Genomic DNA, 26,590 nt, shown 5'->3' with positions numbered 1-26,590 from the left:
CGCGCAGATCCTTCTTGCTCTGGGGCTGGCACCAGCCGCCGGGATGATTCAAAGGGCGAGCCTTTACCCAGCGCCTCCAGAGTTCCCGGGCTGCCTTAGGCTCTCGGGAGGGCAGGCCCGCGGCGAGCCGGTACCCGTTGCGGGGGATCCCGGCCGGGATCTGGGGGTCGTCCCGAACGCGGGCCGGGACCCCGAGCACGTTCCAAGCTGCGCGCCGCGGGGTCGCACAGGCAGGCGCGGAGCGCTTCCGGGAGGAGTGTTGCCGCTGCACTCGCGACCTCTGACCCTAGCCTAGGGGCCTGCAGGCGCTCGCGGGTCTGGCCGGCCGCGCTCCGCCCCAGGCCCCTCCGCGCAGGCGCTGCCAGCCTCGGTTCCCATGGCGACGGGGGCGCTTCCCCGCGCGAGGCCCCGCCCCCAGCAGGCTAGGCTGCGCGGGGCCGCGGCGGCGCGGGCAGGTGCCGCGGGCTGCGGGCAGGTGGCGGCGCGGCGCGGGCAGGCGGCGGCGGCTGCAGGGTAGGTTGTGCGGCGGCCGCCGGCGGTGGGGGCGGGCTGTCTGCCCCCAGTCCCCCGCCCGCGGAGGGGCTGGGGAGGCGGCGGTGGGCGATGGCCGCCAAGTTTCTGCTCGGCTGAGGCCCCGGGAGAAAAGTTGGCAAAGTTGGCCCGGGAAGAGGTGGGGACCCGGTGGATCTCCCCTGGCTCCGGGTCTGCGTGGAGGGAGGATCCCGATTTGGGAGCGGGGGGATCCGTCTCCCGAGACTTGGGAGTGGATCCCGCGGGAAGATCCCGCACTGGGCAGCCAATGGATCCCGCGCCACCAGGCTGAAGACTTGGGAGTCGATCCCAGGAGTGGATCGGGCACCGGCGGCCTGGGGTCCCTCCCATTCGATCTCCAGCCTGAGGATGGCGGGGGTCAGTGATTGGAGACTGGGAGCTAGTTGATCCCTCTCCCTCTCCCTCTCCACGCTTGTCCGAGCCGTGGCAGTGGATCCTGAGAGGAAATCTTGTAGCCGGGACCTGGGGGATCGCCGGAGATCCGGGGCACCCAGTCTGGAGCGGCTAGGATCTGGACGTCCGTGCGGGTTGGAGGCCCGGAGGTGGGCACTGGGGAACGGGGGTGTCCGCGAGGCCGAGCCCGGGGCGAGAGGAGTCTGCGGGCAGCGGGGGCGTTGAAGACAGCCGTGCGCGGGGCCCCTCGGGCGCCGGGGCTCCGGACGCACCCTCCCCGCGGGGCCTGCGCTCCCCTCCGCGCGCCTTCCCAGGGCTGAGGCGCCCTGATGGGATTAAGGCTCAGCCCCCCTGCTCCTAGGCTGGCTCGGAAGGCCCTCATCTTGCTGGTGGCGCCGCCCGGAGCCACAGGCGGGGCTCTTGGGAAGGGAAGTAGCCCGTTGACCCCCACCCGAGCCCGACCTCTCCACACCCTTCTGGCACACACTCGCTTCGGAGCCGGGGCGCCGCGCCCTGAAACCCGCTCGCGTCCTGTAGCGGGGTGCGTGACCTCCGCGCTCCGCCTAGGTGGCCTGGGCTTCCTGCCGGCCGGCACTGAACTTTCTCTACCCAGGAGCAGCCATTACCTTTTGGAAGGGAAAGGGCTGTACCTGTTGCACAAAGGAAGAGCGTTTTCTTTGCAGCTTCTTTGTGACCTTGGGAAAAACACTTAACCTCTCTGAGCCCCGTCTCTCCTTGGAGCAAAATGGGGTAGGATTGGGAGGGAGATCAAAATCTTCTGAGTGGCTGGCGGGATTAATAGGTGTGATCGGTATGAAACAGGGACTCTGTGATTAATAAGTGGGCTCTTATTCTGTGGCCATTTCTTTTCCCTGCCCCATCCCCTGTACTTCCCATACAGTATCCCAGGGGAAGCTCCAGAAAGGCAGCTTGCTGTCTTTTTAAACTGCAGGATTAGAGAGATGGTTAACTTGGTCTTTGCTCCAAAGGGGTTTATTGCCCCTCTGATCCCCCTCGCAGAGAGAGAAGCTCTGGAGTTTGGCTAATCAGTAACCAGGGCATTTGGACGAGGCTTCTCCCTTAGCTCAGCTTTCCCCTTTCCCAATCCATGGAGGCTCCTGGACAAACACGCATTCACCTCTAGACACTGGCTTCTCATCCCTGGGACGGTTCCCAAGGGAGTTGTGTAGACACCAGTGCCCTCTTGGTGGTTCTAAGGGGAATCCTTTTTAAAGGATTTGCGTGCTTGACGAGGGCGCAGTTACCCAAGAGAAGTGCCAGGTTCCTGTGCTGGACACATGAGGCCGCTGATTCAGTCAACTAGTGTGTGTATTTGAGTACCTACTATGTGGCAGACACAGGGCAAATTAGGATCTGCCCTCCTGGCATTACATTCTAGCTGTGGCCCTGAGGCAGCCGTGCTGATCTGCCCTCCTGGCATTACATTCTAGCTGTGGCCCTGAGGCAGCCGTGCTGATTCTTGATGTTGGGGTTGCAACCACACCCCAGATTCTGAAGGTGGAGGACCCCCACCTTGGAGGTACCGGGAGGTACTCAAGGCTGACCTTGGCAGGAAAATGGAACAGGCCACTGTCTGATCCTGAACATATATTCCCTCGCACCATCTCCAGAATACATCTCTTGACCAATTCAGAAAAAGAACCCCAGAGGAGTATTTTAAATATACTTCATTCATTCATTCATTCGCACGTGCATGCATACATGCAATAAATATTTCAAGACATTGTGTCAAAGAGGAGGCTAGCAGTCATAACCTTGAGGGGTAAAGCCTGGTGAAAAGAGGCAGTTGTCTAGAGGGGAGAGCTCTGATAATAAGCAGAGGGGGTGATGCCTGCCTTCTGGCATGCAGCGGAACGGGGGTCGGGGGGGTTAGTTTCTTGGAGAACTTGCCAGCAGGACGAGGATGGTGTTATGGGCCAGAAAAAGGGAACAGAACGGCCTGAAAACACAGGAGGAAGCATGGGGTGTTGGCAGGAGATGCTGGCCGAGGCCAGGTTCACCATTCCCAGGGGTTTGGACTTTATTCCAGGGCTGCGGGGTGCTGTGGATGTTTCTCTGTAGGAGGGGCATGGAGTCAGATGTGTGTTTTGGGAAGCTTGCTCTGCTTTTCTGAGGAGGCTGAGAGACCAGTGAGAGTGCTAGAAAAATCCAGATGAGAGGTGGTCGTTGTCTGAACTTGCATAGAGACATTGGTCAGGATTCTATTTAGGGAGCCACTCGGTTGCAGACCCCTTCCTGGAGGCGTAGCAGCTGGGTAGGCTTTCTGAGTGCCCCTTGTCTGCCTGCCCAGGGATGGACATAAACATCCAGGTGCTTGGGACTTCACACTTGAACTCACCACCTTCCTGTGTGAGGGAACGGGGCTCGTTATTCCCATTTCATAGAGCGGGAATCAATAATGTGGCAAGGTCTTTGCCAGTCACTGTGGCAGAGTAGGGATTTGAACTTGCTTCCAAATTGCAACTTGTGGATGTTCGGAGTCTGTGAGGTTGAGTACAGAAGCCTCAGGGTGGTGAGGTTGAGTCAGGGTGCAGCAGGGGTAAACCCAGGGAGGCTTCCAGGAGGAGACAGGGATAGAAAGGAGGGAGGGGGGGGGTGCCTGGGTGGCTCAGTCGGTTGAGCGTCTGACTTCGGCTCAGGTCATGATCTCGCGGTCCGTGGGTTCAAGCCCCGCGTCCGGCTCTGTGCTGACAGCTCAGAGCCTGGAGCCTGTTTCAGATTCTGTGTCTCCCTCTTTCTCTGACCCTCCCCTGTTCATGCTCTCTCGCTGTCTCAAAAATAAATAAATAAATGTTAAAAAAAAAAATTAAAAAAAAAAATGAAAAAGAAAGGAGGGAGAAGGGAGGATTACTGGGGGCAAACCCTGGTCGCGCCTTTCCCGGCTGTGGTCTGGGACATCGTTCTTGTTTCGAGACCCAACTTCCTCATCTGTAAAATGGGCTCATGATAAGCTACTCCCCTCACTCCAAAGGGTTGTTCTGTGAGTTCAACGAGGCACTACATGGAAGTGCCAGGCACAGTGTCTGCACCAGTCCGTGCTCACTAAGTCATGGGTATGATTATTATCTTTATAGCTTGTCATCGGGATGTGTTTCAGGCAGGCAGCGCCTCTCCCAACCTGGTGGGGAGGGGGGGGGGAGGTGGGGGGCTGGGCAGCCACAGGTGACACTTGAGCTGAGTCTTGAAGGATGAGTAGGAGGCAAAGAGAGGACATTCCAAGCAGGAGGAGCAGCAGGCAAAGGCATAGCTTAAGCGGAGAATTGCATGCTAATTGCTATGCCCAGAACACAGGGTGTGCTGAATGAATGAATGAAAGACCATCAGCAACAAAAAATTCTCTTTACACCCCCGGCCACTCCCTAAGTATTCAAGCAGGAAGGCTTTGCCAGCTTTGGGATATAAAAGAGGGCAGGAAGATCACTGTCTAGGAGTTCAATATTCCTTGCCCCACTCACCTATCCGTATAGAAGTGTGACCCCAGACAAGCCACTTCCCTCTTAAAACCTCAGTTGTTCCTCTGTGAAATGGGATGATTGGAGAGAATGTAAGTAAAGCACAGAACACATCAGAATACTTGCTGTTCACTGAACCCTTCCTGTGTGCCAGGCTCTGGGCTAAACTCTTTGTTCTTTTATTTTTCACGACAAACCTGGGCGATGCCTGTTTTGGGGACCCTTGATTTTGCAGTTTTTGAAAGTGAGCCTTGGGGGAGTCCTATCCACTCCCGCTACTCAAACTCTTTTATTTATTTATTTACCAAAAATATTTTAATGTTTGTTTACTCTTGGGAGAGAGAGTGAGAGTGCGCGCGTGCAGGCTCATGCAAGTGGGGGAGGGGCAGAGAGAGGGAGACAGAATCCAAAGCAGGATCCAGGCTCTCAGCTGTCAGCACAGAGACTGACGTGGGGCTGGAACTCACGAACCACAAGATCAAGACCTGAGCCGCAGTCGGATGCTTAACCGACTGAGTCACCCAGGTGCCCCTCGAACTCTTATCATTTAAAAGGATGCTGATACACTGTTTCAATTGGGGACACACACACACACACACACACACACACACACACGCACATGCACACACATTTTTTTCCTTTGTGTGATGAATATTTTATTAAGCATTGTATGTGGCAGTTCAAAAGAACTTCTGCCCTCAGGAATCCACTCCTCAGGAATCTGGTCGATCACATGGGAGGAAAAGTGGCAGAGAGGCAAAGGGAGACAGGTATGCAGATGATTATGGATTGACTTCTACAGGGTAGTTATCACTGCTCCCTTTGTAAATTGCTCAGTTAATGGACCTTTGAAATGTACTGTAGCCTTGTCTCTATTATAAATATGTCCTCAAAGCGTGATCTTTGGATTTTTGCGTCACTGAGTCAGAAGTGATACACACATGTACATTTGCTGCATATATACATTTTTTTGTATTGTGAAAATAACATGTAACACACCAGAAACTTCAAAGATGGCCAAATGCTACTGTTTTAAGAGGCAAGAGAGTCCCCCCTGCCAGCCTTTATCACCCTCTGCTGATTATCTTGGGTTACTTTTATGTTCACTCTGGAGCCACATGGAAGGAATTGAATCTGAGTTCTGCCACATATCGGCTGGGTGACCCTGGGCAGGTGACTTAACCTTTCTGAGCCCCAATGTCCTCGGTAGTAACCAGGGGTAAATTGTGGGTGGTGAGGGTTGCTGAGCTGAGTAAATGAGAAGGGCCTGGCACATGGTCAGTGCTCCATATGTGTTGATTGCTACTCTTCCTTCTCTTGTTACTTGTTGTGGTAGAGGGGTGTTGCCCCCTCCCCCTAGACTTTATGCTCCAAAAAGGCAGGAACCCTGTCTTTGCTTGTTTCTTCAGCCCACAGTTGTGGAATAAACAAATGAATCAATATGTGTAGACATATTCTTTTAACAATAGCAATTATAAAACAAAATTTCATCCATAAATCAAAAATAGATTTGGATATGTTCCCATTTCAGAATGTTTGGACTTACCCTACTCTTAAAAAGCTGAACAACACCCCCAAAGCCTGAAGGTGCTATTAGTTGTTGAACAGATCCCCTGTGGATGGGCATTGAGTTGTTTGGGTTCTTGCTGTGGCACATAGTGGTGTAATCAACATCCCTGTTCCTGTGTCTTTGCACACTTTTTGCATTCCATTGCATTGCAGTCTTGCAGGACAGATTCCAGGATGTGGAACTGATGGAATAAAGGGTGTTTGGGATGTTGATTTGGCCTGCCCAGTTTTCCTCCTGAGCTGTTGATCTTTTCACATTCCTCCTAAGGCTGTGGGAGAGAGAACCTGTTGGCATATGTCGGAGGGAGGGAACAGTGGATGACTCTGATTGGTGGCCATGGGAATAACATCTGGCGTGACAGTAGGGAAGGTGATAGTCCCTGCAGGCAGCATACTTTGCAGCCCTTGGGTTTTCATCCAACCTGCGGGGCACCGTGTCCTGGAAGATACGTGCCTATTATACATAAAAGTCCACCTGCTTCTCTCTAGAAACATGTGATTTTGCATTGGTCAGGTTTTCCTATGGTAATACTGTGTAACAAGCGTTTCTCCCATTGCAGTGGCCTTTAACGGCACACCGTGTGTTCCATGTTCCCGGGTCAGTGGATGGCTGAACTGAACTTGACTGGGCTTGGGCGGCCAGGCCGGACATCAGGCTTTGAGTTGGGTGCGTGTCTGCCCTATGTGTCTTCATCTTGATGCCCAGGCTGACGGTGGCAGCCACTTTTTGGTGCTGGACAGTAGACACTCAGGAGCTCAGTGGACCCCAGCGGGCCCTCCGAAAGCCTCTGCTAGGAACCTGGGGGTGTCCCTTCTGTCCTCCTTCTTCTGTTGGTCAAAGCAAGTCACATGGCCAAGCCCAACGTCGGGCGGAGAGATGCATACTCCCCCAGTGGAGGCTGAGAGGGAGTGAGTATATATTTTCTGAGCAGTAATAACCTGTCACAGTCAGGTTTCTGACGGGGCAGGATGGAATCTGGGTGAAGGGTCTGTTCAGAAGCGGGGCGGTGAGAACCGTGGCACATGATTTGTGTGGGATGCATCAGAGCCTAAGGAAACCTGATTAGACTTAATAACCCAGAACAGGAAGTTCACCTCTCTGAGCCTCAGTTTGCTCATCTGGAAAGTGGGAATAATATGCCCTCTCCGGCAGAGCTGCTGTGAGGCTCACACGTGGTATTGGATAAGGAGATGTTTCGTGTCTGTGACATGAGGTGCAAACTTGGGGCATGACTGTCCCGAAGGTGAGTTTTGCTGTGGATTTGGTTTACCATTCCTCAAGCTGTGGTACTTACTGGTGAGGCCCGTGGAGTGGGGGAGCACACTGAGGCCAGGGGGAGCCTCGGAGGGGTCAGGTTCACATTCACATCCCAGCTCTGCCCCCTGTGGGCCATGTGACCTTCGGCCAGTCTCATTACCTCTCCGAGCCTCAGTCTTCCAGTCTGTCAAGTGGATGTGGGGTCCGTGCTTGTGACCGTTGGGATGAAGTAGAGGAGAAGCACCTGGTGCCTGTGAGCGTGTTGCTGAGGTGGTCCTGCCAGGGGCGGAATGAGGAATTCTGCAGAAATGGCTCTTCCCAATACCCCTTGGGACTATCGCAGGGGATCTGCATTCAGACTGCCTGGGTTCAAATCCCAGCGCCACCACTCTGCAGCTGAGCGAGCGGCTTTGGGCCAGGCAGTTGGCCCCTTTAGGTCTTAGTTTCCTCATGTGTGAAATGGGCATGACACGAGCTCCTGCCTCATTAAAGGGGCTGATACACAGCGCGCGCCATGAATGTACAGGCATCAGCTGTTACCGTCAGTATTATCTCGTATTATCGTTAGTCTGCAAAGGCCCAGGGAGGTTGCTTCTGGTCCTGGGGACCCCCAGGGCCTTGGGGGAAGGGAGTGAGGAGAGAGATACTTTTAGGACCTCTGCTTCTGAGCAGGTGCCCTGGCCCTTCTGCTTCAGCCAAAGGAGGGCTGTGAATGGGTCCCTGTTCACATGACTTTCTTTCCCCAGGGCAGGCATTACTTGGTGGGGAGGGGCAAGGTGCCTTGCCAACCATGCTGTGCTCCCAAACCTGGGGCAGCCGCAGTCCGGCCAGGAAAGAGGCCTGGAAACTCTTCGTTTAAGGGATATCCACACTGCTGGCGGTGGAGGCACTCGGCAGGCTTCAGGAGCCCATGGCTATGAGTATTCGTGGAGGCCACCCAAGCTAGGCGCAGGGTGACAGGTTACTCGCTCACTCTTTCAGTCATTCACGCGATAAACATTGGTCCTATGTGGATCGTGTGCAGGGTCCTGGCTGTGGGGAAACTGGGAGTCTGCTGGGTGTCAGGGGTTGGGTTTCTGCAGAAAACTGGGTGGGGGAGGTAGAGATTCTGGGGTGCCCCACACATGGGATTCTTGTGTGGCCCCGGGCAGGTCACTTCACCTCTCTGAGCGTTTCCTCATCCATGAGGTTAGTCTCAGACAGACCAGGATGTCACCGGAGGTGGGAAAGGACAGCTTTTGACCTGTGTGAGCCAAGTGGCTTCTGCCTGGGCCTCTGTGCCTTCAGAAATTTGGGGTTGATGACTGAGGCTGCCTTTCCTCTACTTGCTGAGACTTGGCCTTTGGGCACACTGATGCTAGTTGTAGTAAAATAAAACCAGTAAGTAGAGAGCATTCATTCCGCCCTAGGCACCGTGCTCATCAGTGTTTCATTTCATTCTCATGCCCCCATTTTACAGGAGAGACAACTGAGGCTCAGAGAGGGAGTCGCATGCCCAAGGGTCACTACTGGGAAGGGAGGATGCAGCTCTTGTGTCCTGACCCCCACCCGCTGCTGCCCACCTGGCGATACAGCAGGACAGAGCGGGGCAGTTTGAGAATTCTGTCGCCTCTCCATCATGTCATTGCTGCGTGACTTTGGGCAAATGACTTGGCCCGTCTGAGCCTCATCTGCAGGAAGAAGATGCTAAGATTTTCCGTGTGGGGGTCCTTGTGGGATTGGGTAAGATGACTGTATACGCAGCCTCCTGCATATAGTAGGCACTTGAAACACAGGAGCCCTTCCCCATACAAGATCAGCTTGGGGTTTTTAAAACAAAGGTGTGTGAGTTGCAAAGCCCAGGAATTGCTTTATAAATCACAACGTAAGTCTCTCTTGCTTGGAGTAGCAGCAGAAATAGCGATGGTAGCAATAATGGTAACAACAGCTTGGATGGACTCCTTGTATTCCAGGACACGTGGGACACGTGGGTTTGTACATCACTTTATCTGATCCTTTCCTGTATCCTCTCTTCAGCCTATGGAGAAAGGTGCTGGTGTTGGTCCCATTTTACAGATGAGGAAACTGAGAGGTGAAGCTCCTTGCCCACAGCTACCAGCTAGTGGCAGGCAGGGAGCACTGGAGCCCCTTTGCGCGTGAATGTCATTGGCGGTGTCCCTCCCCCCCCCCCCCCACCCCCCTACCACTGGGGACCCAGCTGTATTTTCAAAGGCTCCAGGTCAGGCCGCAGCACCCAGCCGACTCTGTTTATATTTATTTTCTTTGTGTGTTGCGGCCTCAGTGACAAAAGGCCTTTCTGGAGCTGGCCTGTTTACCTGTGGGGTGGTGCGGCACTCGCTGCTGGGGGAAGGAAACCCGGGGGGTGCGGGGCCTCCCAGCAGAAGGGGACGCCAGCGGGCATGTTGGGTACACCGAGGTCACCGTGTGAGCTCGCACCTGCTGACCTGCCCGGATGTGAAGCCTGGGCCTTGGTAGGCACTGTGCCCGTTGAGCCCTGCCCTGTGCCCGGGGCCGGGCCGGGGCGTGACTGGTCGGGGAACTCCCAGGGCCCTTTGGCCTGGAAAGCTGCCCAAGATCATTTTAGGCCCCAGCCCTAGAAACTCTTGTCTTTGTTTCTGGAACTGATTGCCTGCATGCTGGGGACTGTGCTTGGCACGTGAGGGCATCCTAGGTCATGGGAGAGAACACAGAGTGTAGGAGCATGGGTTCTGGGCTGGACATTGGGACTCGGCGTTCCGGGACCAGCTTCTCTGCTGTGTGTCCTCGAGGAGGCCCCTGTCCCTCTCTGGGCCTCTTTCACCAGGAGAGGGGGACCTGGGTGGGTATCTCTCAGAGCCCCTTGCTCACTCAGCGTAAGGTAAAAGTGGCAGAGTCTGGATTTGACTTCAGGCCTGCCTCCTGCAAACCCAGACTCCCCCTAATAACACTCAAGACAGCCAGTTGCCTTCTCCCCACCTCCGGCTGACCCCGTGGGAAATCGCCTCTCTCCCCTTGGAATGTCCAGCGCCATTCTTTCCTTCTCCTGGGATGGTCGATCGTTTCCATCTTTGCCCTTTGCTAAGTGCCCACTGTGCACCCGGACCCGTGCTGGGCCCTGGGTCTCAGGGCTGCCTGGGACGCGGCCCCTGCCCTCTCCAGGGAGAGAGAAGAGGAGGCAGAGGGTGGTGTGATGGTGCGTGCAGGCAGGGGCCCAAGGGGTGCTGGTCTCCTGGCACCCCCCTTCTGTCAGCTTTGAAGCCAGACTTTCCCGTGACGCACCCAGGAGTTGGATGCGAGAGGAAGTTTTGGGACCAGCAGACGCCACGTTCTTCTTGGAGAGGCGACAGGTGCCCGGTCGCAGTCGGCACTAACTCGGGAAAAGCAGTGACGGTGCCTCCTGGCATCGCCTTTGTCCAGATGCCTCAGTCACAGCCCCTCTGCTTTTCCTTCTTTCGGTTCATTCAAAAGGGGGTTTTGTTGGAAGTGGGGGGCAGTTTTGAAAAGCTTCGGAGGCATTTTTGGAGTGCCCAGAAGGCCAGCTGAGCCAGCGGAACAAGTGTGAGCCCTCTGTCCCGGCTTCCGTTGGGGTCAGCCGGACTCCCAGGGGGCTCTCCGGGTGTCCCCCAGTTCCTGTTCCGAGGCCTGAGTCATCCCCAAAGGTGGCTCTCCCGTGGACCTTAGCAGCCCCCTGAAGACACTGCCCAGGTTTGTCACCAGCCACAGGAGTGGCTTCCCTTCTCTGCCTCAGTGTCTACACCTGTGAAACGGGGATGCCGACACCTTCCTCGGTGTCGGCAGATGCCGACATCTGCCAGAGGTGCCTGGCAGAGAGCAAATGCGTAATTCCTCCCAGCTTGGCCGGGAGCTCTGAACGAGGTCACTCGTGTGAACGTGGGGTGAACGTGGGGTGGAAGGCGAGTCGGTGTCCATCCTGTTGGGTGAATGGTGATGTTAGGTAAAGCCCCCACTGTGTGCATGTGTCTCTCTGGAGTGCTTCTGGTTTATGGCTGGTGGGTCCCTCTGCCTTACAGGGCGCTCACCTCCACACCTGGCCTGTGGTGGCTTGAGATCACTGCTTGTCAAGTGGCTCTGGTTTCATTTTCCAGATGAATAATTTTTATTCTCTTTTTGTCCTCATTACAATACATTTACACTGTATACATTTACGTTATAATACGTTTTTCCATTGTTGAACGTGTATTTATTGTTAATGTTTATTTATTTATTTTTGAAGAGGGGGTGGGGAGGGACTAAGAGAGGGAAACAGAATCCCAAGCAGACTCCGGGCTGTCGGCGCGGAGCCCGATGCGGGGCTTGTACTCATGAACCGTGAGATCATCACCTTAGCTGAAATCAAGAGTTGGACGCGTAACCGACTGAGCCACCCCGGCGCCCCTCACTGTTGAACATTTAAAATACAGATAAACCAAAAGGAAGGTAGAACTCATGATCTGACTTCTAAGGTAGCCGGTGGTAATAGTTTGAGGAGTGATTAAAAAAAATTTTTTTTTATGTTTTATTTTATACTTGAGAGACGGAGAGAGAGAGAGCATGAGCAGGGGAGGGGCATAGAGAGGGAGACACAGAATCTCAAGCAGGCTCCAGGCTCCGAGCCGTCAGCACAGAGCCCGATGTGGGGCTCGAACCCACGAGCAGTGAGATCATGACCTGAGCCGAAGTCGGACGCCCAACCGACTGAGCCACCCAGCGGCCCCTGAGGAATGATTTTTAGATTTGTCAGACACACGATGCATATGTACATGTGATTGAAAGATGTCAGCACCGTAATCTGGGGGTTCAGAACGTTGGCTTTATCCTCAGGTGGATTGGTTCAAATCCGGGCTCTGCGATGTCCTAGCTGTGGGGCCTTAGGCAGGTCACATCCCCTCCCTGAGCCTCAGTTTCTCCTCTGTAAAGTACGGCTGTGTGAGGATTCAGTGAGTTAATGTATGTGAGGGGATTAGAGGTGCCTGGCAGAGAGCAAATGCGTAATTTCTACTAGCTATCATTTTATACGTATGCGTATTTTTTTTCTTGTGAGCGGTGAGCGCCTTTCCGGGAAGGTCGCAGTCTACAGTTGGTGGATTGGGACATCAGGCTGGGGGGACCCTCAGGCCACCTCCTCCGGGGAGTGCCCAGCGATGCTCAATTTCATTTCAGACGTGGGGGCTGCTCAGAACGGGGGTTGGGCCGGGTGTTTGGGCCCACACAAAGCGCCCTGGATGCTTTTCCGAGCCAGTCCTGATCTTTATCTTTATCTTTATCGCTCAGGGATGTTTCCTGTCCCCACCAGGGCCTGGGCGTTGTCCAAGTTAAAGCGGGCAGATGGTCCCAGTGGGCTGGAAGAGGCCCCTGTAAGATGAGCTCAGCAGGAACCCTTCCTCCTCCTCCTCTTCCTCCTCCTCCTCCTCCTCCTCCTCCTCCTCCTCCTCTTCTGGCTGCAGCTGTGGCTTCAGGATGGGCTCAGCCACACCTGGAACAAGAGGCAGGGTCAGGTGGATACCTCTAAGAAGGTCTGAAAACTAGGGAGTCACCTGGACACCAGTGGGACCCGGAGAGCCAGAGAGCGGGTTGATGGTATTCAGAGGTGAGTTTAGGGTTGGTGATACCCATGGAGGGAAGTGATGTCGCCCCTTACTTGCTCTGTGACCAAGGGGAAGTTAGACAACTGGATCTGCCCTCAGTTGCCTGGTCTGTAAAACGGGGCTAATAGGTCTCGCCTTATAAAGTTGTTGGGACACAGTGTGTAAAGTCCCCTGGCACAACCAGGCACACAGTTCGTGCTTCCTCCTCCGAATCGTCTTCATTTAGTTATGTTTATAACAAAAACGCTGACTGAGCACATCTGGTGCTGAGATCTTGCTGCGGTCATCACACTGAATCCTTGTAATTAATTGTAGTCGCGGGGCCCATGGGTGGCCCAGTCGGTTGAGCCTCCAACTTCGGCTCAGGTCAGGATCTCACGGTTCGTGGGTTCGAGCCCCGCGTCAGGCTCTGTGCTGACAGCTCGGAGCCTGGAGCCTGCTTCAGATCCTGTGTCCCCCTCTCTCTGTGCCCCTTCCCTGCTTGTGCTCTGTCTCTCTCTCAAAAATAAATAACCATTACAAGTTTCTTTAAAGAAATGACATAATACATTGTAGTCGCTATTGCCAATACTACTACTGTCTTGCTGTCTGATCCCGCGTTGCTTGGGACTACGTTTAACCAGAGCTCCACACCTTTATTGTGTGAGAAAACACTCAACACCCAGTACGTGATCAATAAAAATGGTGCCATAGTGGTGACTATTATTTTCGCCGGTGCTCTCGGGAGCTGTTTGTATGAGAAGCAGACAACTCACCCCAACCCAGCGTTTGTACTTTGAAGCACCTGCCTGGGTGGGTCTTCTTCTGGGGCTGATCCTAAAACCACCACTTGATGTCATTGTTGCCCCCCCCCCAGTAGTGGTCCCCCCAGGCCCTGTTCCCTCACCTCCACTGCTCTGAATGGCCCTTGAATCTTAGGAGTGCCCTTCGGATTCTCCAGATTGAATATTGTACCCATAAAATGCACATCCCAAATCTCTCCCAAATTTGGAAGACTGTCATCTGGCGGTTGTTGTAGGATGTGGTACTGAATTTGCACCCAGAAACTGTGTTTTGGAGGGGTGTACCACGGAGGAAGGAGGCTGGCTTGTAGACGGTGTTGGGAGGTCACCTGGCCTTGTGCGCTCCTGGCTTGGGCCATGGCCTGGGTGTCTCCTTGACCAGGCTGTCATCTTCACGTGCCACTGTTTCCAGAAAGGTTTCTTTGACAAGCTTCCAGGGGGAGAACGATCCTGGGGAATTTCGGCTTCTGGGGTGTCTAGTGTGAGGGGGCAGAGGAAGGGTAGGCGGCTGAACCAGGCCGGGATCCCAGCTGGTCCCTGGGTTTCCCTTCTACTGAAAGCCAAGGTGATGCTAGAGAGAGGTGCTAAGCTCTAAGTGTAACTCTGTGGGTGGAACTTATTACAAAAACAATATAGAATTTATTGTAGAGAGTGGTTCTTATTACAAAAAACAATACAGATTTGTGGTAGGACACAAGCAAAACATACGTGCGCAAAACACTCTACAAAAATCAGTCAAAATGTTAACCACCTAGACAGAGACTCCAGTGCTTATAACTAAAAGGGTAAGATTAATGTTTATTGAGCACTTGCTACGTGCTTTATGTGCTCTATCTCATTTCACCCATTCAGAAAACCATATTCATGAGGGATTTGGACTCAGGACGCTGTACTCGTGAACACATGGTCAGAACCACGCAAAGGATCTTGCCATCCATTGATTCTTCCACCTGCCCTCCATCTGCTTTTCCAACCCTTCTTCTATCCATCTTTATATCTACCCATCCATGTTATTCTGTCCACCCACCCATGTACCCACCCCCCCATTAATTTACCCATCCAATCTGCTATCAGTGCATACATAGAGCATCCAAATATCCACCCTTTCCATCCATATATCCACCCATCCCTGTATCTACCCATTCATCCTTTCTTCCACCCATCCATCCAATCATCCATCTATCCATCCATCCACCCACCCATTAATTTATCCACCCATCCATCAGTGCATATGTTGTGTATTCATTTATCCACCCATGTACACATTCTCCCTTTCTTCTGCCCATCCATCCATCCATCCATCCATCCATCCATCCATCCCATGCAATTATCGAGCACCCGTTTGCTTTAGACACCCCTTTACTGAAGACACAACAGGATTCCGTGCCTTTATGGGCCAGACATTCTAGTGGGGAGAAGGAGGTACATGGGCTCATTAAAAGGCAGTTTTAGTTAGTGGTTAAGAGCCATAGTGAAAATAGAAGGTGATGAGAAAAACCAGTATCTGGTTTAGATAGGAATAAGGGAATGGTTCTTTGAGGAGATTTACTCTGAGCTGAGACCTAAAGGTGACAAAGGGGCTATCTGAAGAGCCTAGAGGGAAGTGTTCTGGGCAGAGGGGCTGACAGGTGCAAAGGCCCTGAGGCAGGAGCAAGCTGGAAGTGCTGGAAGAACCAAAGGAGTAGAGGAAGCAAGCGGGGAGGTTCAGTGCAGGGCGATGTGGGGTTTGTGGTAAGTGTGGAAGCCCATCATGGTGGGATGTGGGTTTGGGTTTTAAAGAGATTCTTCAGGCTGCAGAGCAGAGGACTGACTTGGGGTTGAGGCAGAGTGGAAGCCTGGAGGACAGTGAGGAGGCTGCAGTCTTGCTGGTGGGAGAGGATGGTGGCAGGGGAGTAGAGGGCAGCCCTCCCCGACCCTCCCCTGTCCACTCTTGCCCCTCTCAGCACATAACCCAACTTGCAGTCTGAGGATTCTGTGTGCATTTCTCTAGTGTCTGTCTCCTCTCTGGGCCTATGGCCCTCTGGAGGGCAGGAACTTTGTCTCGTTCACCGTCATGTTCCCAGGACGCTCCCTGGCATACAGGAGGTGCGCTCAATAAATATTTGTCCAGTGAGTGACCGGCGTGTCTCAAAGAAAATCTGGGTGAAAATAACAATGAGTAGAGTGAATGATCGTGATGCCCAGATAATAATGGCAGCGAGCCTGTGTTGAATGCGCCATGCTGGGCTCCTGCCTGCCCCCTTGCTGGGCTGTACTGTGGGGAATTTTGGCAGCTCCGGGAGGCCCTGTCACCTGGCGGGCCCTCAGCAAATCCCTGACTGCTTCACTTTCGGGAAAAGACTTAACCAGCCTGGGTGGGGCAGGCTTGGGCGAGGCCTCTCGATTGGGTAGGAAGTAGGACTTGTGTGCCTTGAAGAGGGAGGTTCAGACTGTGAGCTCTGCTTTTCCCAGCCTGTGACCTTGGGCAGGCCCCACACTCTCCGTGAGCCTCAGTGGTGGTGACAGGTAACCATGCTGCCGTGTGTGGATCCCCTAGGAGACGCCAGACGCTGTGGTAACTCACTTCGTCCCCATGGTGGCTCCAGGAAGTAGTAATTCTAGTTGTTCCCATTTTCCAGATGAGAACACTGAGGTCCAGAGAAGCAAAGTCATTAATTAGCCCCTATGGCCACTCGGGAGGTGGCATTTGAATCCACATACAGCTGGTGCTTTGAAGCTCTAACGTTACCAATTCGGTGCTTCCCAAGTTCCAGTCACTCTTGTATCATCTCGAAAATTGTTCCTATCTGTGTACCAGCTGCACTGTCTCTCAGTCAACCCTCTTCTTGAACTTGACTCACCTTTTAAAATATCACTTTTATTGAGACATAATTCACATACGATACAATTCATCCATTTGGAGTATACAATTCAAATTACAATTAAAAATAGAAATACCTGGGGCGCCTGGGTGGCTCAGTCGGTTAAGCATCCGACTTCAGCCCGGGTCACGATCTCGCGGTCCGTGAGTTCGAGCCCTGCGTCGGGCTCTGGGCTGACGGCTCAGAGCCTGGAGCCTGTTTCGGATTCTGTGTCTCCCTCTCTCTGCCCCTCCCCCGTTCATGCTCTGTCTCTCTCTGTCTCAAAAATAAATAAACGTTAAAAAAAATTAAAAAAAAATAGAAATACCTTACAAACTTCCAGTTATAGAATACATAAATCATGGAGGTGAAAAGTACAGCCTAGGGAACATAGTCAATAATATTGTAATAATGGCATTTTGTGACAGGTGGTGACTATACTATGTTGATGAGCACTGAGTGATGTATAGAAGTGTCGAATCATTATGTTGTACACCTGAAGCTAAAAATACTGTGTGTTAATTATAAAAAAAAAAAAAAAAAAGAAATACCGTTTGACCCAGCAATTCCACTTCTGGGTATTTATCTGAGGAAAACAAAACCCTTAACTCAAAAAGATATCTGCACCCCATGTTCATTGCAGCATTGTTTGCAATAGGTAAGGTATGAAAGCCACTTACTCAGCCATAAAAGAGAAAGCCATTTGTGACATATTTTGATCTTGACGGCATTATGCTAAGTGAAATAAGTCAGAGAAAGACAAATACCATAGGATTTCACTTCCATGTGGAATCTGAAAAAATCTTCCACTTCTAAACAAACAAAAAAACACCCAAACTAAGTGCATGGATACAGAGAACAGATTGGTAGTGGCTAGAGGCAGAGGCTTGTCGGGGGTGGGGGGGTGGGGGGCAGTTAGTCACTAAGAGGGGTGCTTGGGTGGCTCAGTCGGTTAAGCATCTGACTCTTGATTTCAGCTCAGGTCATGACCTCCTGGTTCATGGGTTTGAGGCTCTGTGCTGATGGTGCAGAGCCTGCTTGGGATTCTCTCTGTCTCTTCTTCTTCTGTCTCTGCCCCTGCCCCACTCACATGCTTTGTCTCTCTCAAATAAACCTTTAAAAAGTTGCTAAGAGAATAGATCCTAAAATTTCTCATCACAAGAAAAAATTGTTTTGTAGCTATGTATGGTGATGGATGTTAACTAGAGTTCTCATGGTGATCATTTTGCAGTATATCGAATCATTATGTTGAACACCTGACTATGTTGAACACGCAATTATGATGTTATATGCCAGTTAGACTTCAGTAAAATAAAGTAAATGCAAAGAAAAAATTTTTTTACAAAGTGTACAATTCAGTGGTTTTTAGTGTATCACGGAGTTCTGCAGCCTTCACCGTGATCAATTTCAGAACAGTGTTCCAACCATAAAAAGAAATCCTGTACCTATTTTTTAAGATTTTATTTTATTTTATTTTTTTCATTTAAAAATTTTTTTTTAATGTTTGTTTATTTTTGAGAGAGAGACAGAGCATGAGCAGGGGAGAGGCAAAGAGAGAGGGAGACAGAATCCGAAGCAGGCTCCAGCTCTGAGCTGTCAGTACAGAGCCTGATGCAGGGCTTGAACCCACGAACCGTGAGATTATGACCTGAGCTGAAGTTGGACGCCTGACCGACTGAGCCACCCAGGAGCCCCTTCAGATTTTATTTTTAAGTAATCTCCACGTCGAACGTGGGGCTTGAACCCACAACCCCAAGACCAAGAGTCACATAGTCCCTTGACTGAGCCACCCCAGGTACCCCAAAATTCTGTACCTATTAGCCATCATTCCCTGCTTCCCTCCAATTACCCCAGCCCTGGGTAACCACTAATCTACTTTCTGTTTCTGAGGATTCGCCTGTTTTGGATATTTCACGTAAACGGGGTCATACAATGTGTCATCTTCGCGAGTGGCTTTTTTCACACAGCGTAAGGTTTTCAGGATTCATCCTTGTCATAATGTGTACTAGGACTTCATTTCTTTTTTATGGTTGAATAATATTCCCTTGTATGGACGTACCGCATTTTGACTTAAACAATTTTTTTTAATGTTTATTTATTTTTGAGAGACAGAGACGGGGCACGAACAGGGGAGGGGCAGAGAGAGAGGGAGACACAGAATGTGAAGCAGGCTCCAAGCTGTCAGCACAGAGCCCGACACGAGGCTTGAGCCCACAAACCCTGAGATCGTGACCTGAGCCGAAGTCAGATGCTTAACTGACTGAGCCACCCAGGTGCCCCTGACTCTTTTTTTTTTTTTTTAACTTAAATAAACATTGTAAAGATGTCTGATGGGCTAGTTATAGTTGATGTAATACATGTGGAAATAGATCATAAAAGAAAGCATATTTAGTAGCGTATCATGTCCCTGCTCCGGTGTACCTGGGACCATGCCTTCTAAACTGAGGTGAGCGGTGTGCTTGTGTCATTGTTGTATTTGGGAGTGGGTACAACGGGAAGTGGCACTTTTCCCATGAATGAGGAAAGCACGTTCCGTTGGGCTCAGTTGTGCCAGCATTGACTGCTCTCGGGCTGCACACCGTCCCCGTCCACATATTGGGTCGAAACACGAGAGGACTGGTTTTGCAGGTCAAACGGCGTTGCAGTATCGCAGTTTCATATGCTACGGCCTCCGGATGACCCCACCTGGTGGGCGATGTCGATCCCATTCTCCAGATGAGAAAACTGAGGCTCAGAGAGGAGGTGAGCCAAGAAACACAGCCGGGATGGAAAGAACTGGGACCCATAGTCTCTGCTCATTTCATTTGGCCTCTCTGGCCTCCCTTGGCACTCGGCAGCGACATTGCTGACTCACTGGCAGAGGAGGTGCACTTTGGTTTATTTACTCAGCAGTTGGGGATGGGTTCCCCTGCACCATCCACGCTCCCCTCGCTGCCGTGTGGCACCGGTGTGCCCAGCAGCCTGTACTGGTGAGGCAGCTGGCCGGGGACTGGACAGGTTTACCAGTCTGTGGTCCTGGGGTCCTCCGGCAGCCGGGCCCTCTCTCTCCCCGCCCTGAGCCAGGGGCTTGGCCCTGCCGCAGCCGGGAATGCTGAGCCGGTGCGTCCCCCAGGGGAGGGTTGGTCCCCATTTGGCAACGCCCCATTTGTGGGGCAAGACGGCAGAATCCCCAGGGGCGGGCATTGGATCCGGGCCCTAACAAGGCTGTCTGGATTTTCGTGCCTTTCCTTTGGAAGTTTTCCTTTCTAGGGGAAGGAACAAAAGGCTTGAGGTAGATGAGTGTTTCGCTCAAGGTCACACGGCCAGCTAGGAGCCCAGCCGAACAGAGACAAGACCTCAGGATTCCTGCTTCTTAATTCATACTTCTTGCCATGTGACACCCTCCCTGCGTCCCCTCGCCATCCCCCCTCCCCCCCACCGTTGTTGGAGAGACCTGTCCATGCTGCCCCCCTCTAGCAGGTGTGAGCTGGCTTGGGGGGCACAGTTTGCTAAAGCTCCCGAGGTGTCTGGGCGGAGGCCGAACGCCCACCTGCTGCCCGCAAGCCTCAGGCATCCCATGGGTGATGCGGAGAGCCCATCAGGCAGGTTGAAACATGAAGATGCTCTCAACACCCGGCACCGCTGTGGGTAGGGGAATGGCTTTGGGCCCCTTCCCCATCTGTTCCCCTCATGCCAGGATCCACCCCCACCCTGGTCCGTGGCCATCTGCCTCTGGGTGGGCCTGAGCCTTCTGGGTTGTGCAGGGAAAATGCCACTCACTGCCTTCCTGCCTGCCTTGCTCTGGGTGGACAAAGCCTTGGGGGGACCCTGCCAGTCAGAGGTGGGGTGACAGAAATGGGATGAGACCCACTGGAGTCACAGCCCAGTGAGGATGACCACCGCTCCACAGAGAGACCGAGTTCTGGTCTCGCCTCTGGACAAGTCACGTGTGATAGCGATGCCTCCTTCAAAGGGCCGTTGAGGGATCGAGCACATAGTATGGGAGCTCGATAAATGGCCGTGCCACTGGGGAAGAGGATAGAGTGGAGCAGGTGGGGTCTTGTAGCAGACAAGTCTGGGTTCAAGGTCTTGTCTTCACCGCTTGCTTCTTGTGTGACTCCGGGGAAGTTGAATCCTCAGCCTCAGTTTCCGTGTTCGTACAATGGGAACGATTGTAGACTCGCCTTGTGCCAGGCCGTTGTGAGGGCGAACGGACACACTGCCTGTGGAGTTGTTCTTACGCTGGCGCTGGGCATGTCTTTGGCAGCTGGTGTAAGGACTGTTATTAATGTAATGACAATAATAATGTTTCCACAGTATCAGCATCAAACATATCTGTGTGCATTTATTGGACGATCGTGCAATATTGGGGGTGTGTTTCAGCGGGGCTCCTCCTGCAGGGATTTGGGATGAGACGTTTGGTCTAAGGCCAGGGATTCTGTGTCGAGGCCAGTGGCCCGAGTGAGGCTGGTTGGTGGATGGTGGGGGGGGGCAGGGGGGGTTCCACCCCAACTCAATCCCAGAGAACGGTTCCCAGGTCTGGCCTTGGAGCCTGTGGGGCAGGAACAGAAAAGGCCTGAATGTTTCAGAGATACTCTAACCCTGTGGCTCCCTGGGGGCATCCGTCGTCCCTCACCCCACCTCCGGGGTTCCGGTGGGGCCCAGGGGTCTGATGCGCTGATTGTTGGGACCAAGGGCTTGGCTTCTCATCCTTAGATTCCCAGGAGGCTGGGGCTGGAGGAGCAGGGGTCGCTGAAGCCCAGAGAGGGCAGAGAGTTGGCCTGCGTCACCCAGCAAACCAAGGGCGGAGGGCTCTGGGCGGGGACGTCTTACTTTGCACCACGTTAACCTCTGTCCTCACCGAGTTTGATTTCCGCACTTCCCCGCATGCGGCACATAGTCTGTTCCTTACTCATAAGCAGCACCTGATACGAAACGAACCACAAGGCCAAAGATTGATGCCCCTGGACCCACATGGTCACGGGGGTGTTCTCCAAGACCTCAGAGCTCCAGCAGGGTACTGAGGGGAATGGTAACACCGCCAACCACTGCCGTAACGAGGCTGTTAACACATGGAGCACACGCTGTGAACTGGGCCGTCTGCTGAGCACTTTACATCGATTCACTTCATCATCCCGACGGCCCCGTGGGGCAGGTATGATTTTTATACCCGTTTTACAGATGAGGCAACTGAGGCACAGACGTTAACCCACGTTAGGCCCCCTAGCCAGCATGTGGTTGATCTGGGATGTGAACCCAGGTAGCTGCGTGCCAAGACCAGGTCCTGGCACCAGGTTTTTTTTAAAAGAATGTATTTATTTTTAAATTGTGGTGAGAAACATAGTGACAGGAATCTGCCATCTCCATTTTTTTGTGGCATTGAATACATTCACGTGGTCTGGCCACCATCCCACCCTGTGTCTCCAGAACTCTTCATCTTCCAAAATGGAAACGCGGTACCCTTTCAACCCTAACTCCCCATCCCCCCATCCCCCGCCCCTGGCTACCGCCATTCTGCCTGTGGTCTCCAGCGATCTGAGTACTTATTCTAGGTGCGTCTGAATCATATAGTATTTGGATTTTGTGGTGGACTTCTTTCACTTGGCATCTTGTCCTCAATGTTCAGCCATGTTGCGGCAGGTGTCAGACTCTGCCTGCTTTTTAAGGCCGAATGATATCCCCCCGTGGGCACTGACCACATTTCGTTCATCCATTCGTGCGTCCATAGACCCCGGAGTTGCTCCCACACTTGAGCGACTAGACGATGCCACAGTGACCATGGATATACACGTATCTCTCTGGGGCCCTGCTAGCAATTCCTTTGGGTGATGCTCACATGTGGGATTGCTGGATCCTGGGACGATTCTATTTTTAATTCTTGGGGGAACCGACATACCGTCCTCCACACAGCTGCGCCGTTTTGTGTTCCCAGCCAGGGGCAGGCAAAGGGTGCCAGGGTCTCCACAGCCACACCAGATCTTGTTCTTTTCTGCTTTGTTGTTGTTGTTGGTTTTTGTTTTTGTTTTTGTTTCTGGAAATATTTTGCACATACCCCCCCCCCCACCTGATTGTGACCTTTCGCGGGACATACCCAGGGCCCCACAAAGGGCTGACCTGGTGACCCAGGGCATGCTCCAGCATGTGTCATTTGAGGAAGAAGTGCATCAGGCCTGGGTCTTAATTCTTCCAGGATTCTCTCCAGGCACGACGGACCCAGCTCCTGGCTCACTGGGGAAGAAGTAGCCACTGAGTACCCAGGACGTGGCTGTTGGGAAGAAACCTTCCAGGGAGCTTTAAATAATATAGGTGCTGGCTCTCTGGTCTAGAGGCTCCACACTCTGGGTCTGGGTGGGGCCCGAGCATCTGTATTAAAATAGAAATCCATCCCCCCAGGTGATTCTCATAGGCACCTGGCCCAAGAGGCCCGGCCATGTAACATATTCCTTGACCGCCTAGAGCTCAGGGATTTATCACAGATGTGTGTGTGTCTACATCTTTGCTTGAGCGAGCGAGTGAATGAATGTATGAGTCAGTGAGTGAATGAATGAATGATGCCGAGGCCCTCAAGCTCTGTCATCCACACACCATCCTGATTTTTGCTGTGTGCCTCCCGTGTTATTATTTGCCTGATGTTTTAATAGCATAAAATATTAATACTTTGTGTCGTTATTGTATATCGGAAAAAGCAGCATCTCTGGACATCAGTAGAAGTTTACTTTGAGAATACAAAGGCGGGTGCCTGGGAGGCTCAGTTGGTTGAGGTCCGACTCTGGATTTCAGCTCAGGTTGATTCCAAGGTTGTGGGATCGAACCTCGCGTCGGGCTTCGTGATGAGTGTGGAGCCTGCTTGGGATTCTCTCTCTCTCTCTCTCTCTCTCTCTCTCTCTCTCTCTTTCACTCTCCCCCTCCCTCCCTCCACCCCTGTTTCCCGTTCATGCTGGCTTTCTCTCTCTAAAATAAAAAATAAATTAAAACATTAAAAAAAAAGAATACAGACAAAGGAAAGCAGACAGTGTCTTCAGGTTCCAACTACATAAATGCTGCCATCCCTTATGGATTTTGAGCTGGAAGCCTTGCTCTCTGTTAAAAAGGGCGATGAGCAAGTGTTGCAGAAGGTGTTAAGTACAGTGTAGACCCAGTAGAGACTTTCTCCTGGCTGGACCGATTTTTCTTCTGTGAGTCAGTGCTATTTAACGTCCAGCCCTGGGACTGCATGCCTGCCGTGCTTTGTAAATGCAGAGTCAGGCAGTGAGGGTGTGAGGTAGGGAGCCTGGTGGGTGACAGGGAGTGTGGGTCCTGGCGGGCAAGGCCACTTTCTTGCATGGTCATCGCTGGAACTTCCCCGTAGCCCAAGTCTGGGGCATCCCTCATCCCACAGTGGCCCCAGAAACTCAGAGGACCAAAGCATTTATCTACAGGTTCATTGAGCTGAGACAGGTCCCTGCCAAAGAGGTCAAGCTCTTGGTCAGGTGCAGAGCCCAGAGGGTATAGGCCTGGCCCTTGGGGGAGTCAGGGGAGGAGAGGGAGCCTCTTCTGCAGGGCCCAAGCCCTTGTGGGGTGGGGATCAGCATCCTGGCTCCTCGGATCTCCAGTGGGGAGGCCAGCAGTCTGCCTGCCAGTCCCTGCCTCTCCTTGGAGCATGACCTTGAGTGAGTCCCTTGACCTCTGAGCCTCCCTTGGTGCATCTGTCAAATGAATTCATTTGGAAAATACCACTGGATGGCTGCTGTGGGCCAGTTTCTGAGCTGTTTGCTGCAGGGAACCTGGCAGCCAAGATTCCTTCTCTCTGGGAGTTTATGAGCTGAAAGAGGGGTCAGAACCTTGCAAGGCAGGGTGGGGGTCGGGGAGAGGAGCAGGATACTTGGAAGAAAGTCTGGGGGATGTAGTTTCTCTGAGGGGTCATCTCAGGCTTTTCTGAGTATACAAATAATCACAATCTGGGTGACTTAAAACAGCAGAAATTTATTCTGTCCTGCTCTGGAGGCTGGCAGTCCAAAATCAAGGTTTCCAAGGGGCTGCACTCCCCCAAAGGTTCTAGGGGAGGACCCTTCCTTCTCGCAGCTTCTGGTGACATCTGGCAATCCTTGGTGTTTCTTGACTTGTATCTGTATATCTGCATCTTCTTTTCTTTCTTTAGTTTATTTGTTTTTGAGAGAGAGAGAGAATCTCAAGCAGGCTCCACACTGCCAGTGCAGAGCCCGAGGTGGGGCTTGAACCCACGAACTGTGAGATCATGACCTGAGCTGAAATCAAGAGTCAGTTGCTCGACGAGCTGAGACACCCAGGCGCCCCTGCATCTTCTTTTCTTTAAAAGATACCAGTCATTGGATTAGGACCCACCCGAATCCAGTGTGACCTCATTAAGACCTGTTTACATCTACAAAGACCAAATAAGGTCATATTCTAAGATTCCAGGTGAACATAAATTCGGGGGGGGGGGAGGGGACACTGTTCAACCCACCACATTGAGGAAGGGCCATTAATACTAAGACCTAAGGGGCGCCTGGGTGGCTCAGTCGGTTGGGCGTCTGACTTCGGCTCAGGTCATGATCTTGCAGTCTGTGAGTTCAAGCCCCACATCGGGCTCTGCGCTGACAGCTCAGAGCCTGGAGCCTGCTTCGGATTCTGTCTCTATCTCTCTCTGCCCCTCCCCTGCTCTCACTATGTGTCTCTCTCTCAAAAATAAAATAAAAACATAAAAAAAAAATTAAAATACTAAGACCTAAAGGCTGTGTGTTTGGCCAGGGGTGAGGGGGTGGGGAGAGAGTGTCCTTCCAGGCTGAGGGAACAGCATGTGCAAAGGCTTTCCCATTCAACTACAGCAGAGGCCACTGTGAATGGAGCAGAGTCGCAAGGGGGCAGTGAGGGCTGAGGGCAGAGAGACTAAGGGACCAGGCACAGAGCCATGGAAAGGGAATGGATTTAATTCTGAGCACCTGTGAAGATTCAGGCAGGGGCACGATGTGATCGGAATTCCTTTTACAAAAAGGCCATTAACTACAGCCTGGGAAGGTGCCTGGGGGTGACTGACAGTGTGCATGCTTTAAGGTTTACTCCTGAGCACATTCACCTCCTTTGAGCTTTTTAATCTTCAGACCCCTGGGAGGTAGCTAGGGCAGTACTAATATTCCCTGAGGAAATGGAGGCACAGAGAGGGCAAGCAGGTGTTCCAGGGTCACACAGCTGGGATGAAGAATGCCTGGGGTTCTGTCTTGTGAATGGTCAGTTGTGAGCATTGCTCCTTGTGAAGGTCCTTGGTCCTTGAAAGACAGCTGGGCTTCTGGGGTGGAGGAAATGCCCCAGAACAAGGAGCATTGATTTTACACATGTTCCCGCCTGTGCTGAGTTATCTGCCCAGCCAAGGGAAGGTTTAGCTACAGGATGGAGATAAGGTGGCCTCAGCAACTTGTGAGTGTGGAATTCATTCCCTCGGTATCTGTAAGCTGCTATGATCCTCCCCACTCAGAACTGACCTCCGGAGGAGAAAAAAGGAGGCAAAGAACAGTAAACACTGATGTGTCCACTAAAGAACATTTTGGAGGGTTGTGATAAAATCTGGGGCCAAGGCCTGAAGTGCCTTGGCAGGGTATAATTGAGACCATTCCAGAACCTTTCAGCCGATGTCTCTCTGACTTTGGGATGTATATTGGCATGGAAACGAAACTTTCTTTTTCTTGGGAAGTAAAAATATGTATCTGTTCAGATATAACATTCCAAAGAGTGAACATATCAATTTTCCCCCACTGGGATGTAAAACAAAGATCAGGTGCTGTCTCCCAGGCACTTGAGGATGCGTCCTAACAGACCAGTTTATTTGCTGGATCTGAGATTCCCAGTGTAGCAGCACAAGGCCCCTATTTCCTGCTTTAGTCTCTGGTTTTTTTTGTTTTTCTTTTTAGTTCCCCCTTTGTCTCTGTGCTGAGAGCGGGGAGGAAGAAGGAATTACTCTGGAGTACTCTCTTACGGTTGAGGATTTTTCTCCAACTGTGTTTTGAGAAACTGTGGTGTCCTTTTGGACTGTGGCGGGGGGTTGGGGGGAGGAGAAGCTGAGCCAGTCATTGCTGATACCCTCTGCCACCCTGGGTGCAAGATGGTCCCCTTCCCCAGCAAGGTGGAGAGATGCTGTGTGTGTGTGTGTGTGTGTGTGTGTGTGTGTGTGTGTGTGTGTTTGGGGGTGGGG

The 26,590-nt window shown here is 52.4% G+C and overlaps 1 protein-coding gene across 1 annotated transcript in view; it reads left to right on the top strand.

The window, feature by feature from the left end:
• The first annotated feature begins 482 nt into the window (after positions 1-482).
• The window catches only part of KIAA1671 (KIAA1671 ortholog), a 199,701-nt gene continuing 173,593 nt past the window's right edge, over positions 483-26,590 (top strand). Inside the window, exon 1 of the mRNA XM_042909520.1 lies at positions 483-513. The gene's annotated coding sequence lies outside the window, so the exon portion shown is untranslated. The remainder of the gene's footprint in view (positions 514-26,590) is intronic.

The sequence above is a fragment of the Panthera leo genome, chromosome D3, assembly GCF_018350215.1.
Source record: "Panthera leo isolate Ple1 chromosome D3, P.leo_Ple1_pat1.1, whole genome shotgun sequence".
Taxonomy (NCBI): Eukaryota; Metazoa; Chordata; class Mammalia; order Carnivora; family Felidae; genus Panthera; species Panthera leo.
Note: the sequence above shows the minus strand (reverse complement) of the source record. Positions and strands in the feature narration are given on the sequence as shown.